This window comes from Penaeus monodon, chromosome 21, assembly GCF_015228065.2.
Source record: "Penaeus monodon isolate SGIC_2016 chromosome 21, NSTDA_Pmon_1, whole genome shotgun sequence".
Taxonomy (NCBI): Eukaryota; Metazoa; Arthropoda; class Malacostraca; order Decapoda; family Penaeidae; genus Penaeus; species Penaeus monodon.
This window is the reverse complement of record NC_051406.1, coordinates 3,944,625-3,944,940: the sequence shown is the minus strand read 5'-3', so window position 1 is coordinate 3,944,940 and position 316 is coordinate 3,944,625. Positions and strand designations below refer to the sequence as shown.

Here is a 316-nt window from a genome sequence, read left to right as displayed (position 1 = left end):
GCAATAATGGTTAAGAGTAACAAGCAGGAAAATAACTACAACGATGGATAAAAGCAACAACCATTAAAAAAAAAAACAATGGTTAACGAGTAATAACCACAAAATCAACAGTGGATAAAAGCAAAAACCGTAAAACAGCAACAACAACAACAGGCTGAGAGCTAGACCAGTGAAAGAAAGAAACAAACAAAAAGTCGAAAATACGGCGGTTGACCACAAACTATCTGCTTTTTTTTACCCATTCATTCCACCGGCTACTAACGCATCTCTCTACGCTCTAACACAAACGTCATACTTCATCACACTCTCGACGCGG

At 38.3% G+C, this 316-nt stretch overlaps 1 protein-coding gene across 1 annotated transcript in view; it reads right to left on the bottom strand.

Moving 5' to 3' along the window:
- The window catches only part of LOC119586758, a gene marked incomplete in the record, with an annotated part of 94,921 nt that overhangs the window by 1,530 nt on the left and 93,075 nt on the right, over window positions 1–316 (bottom strand).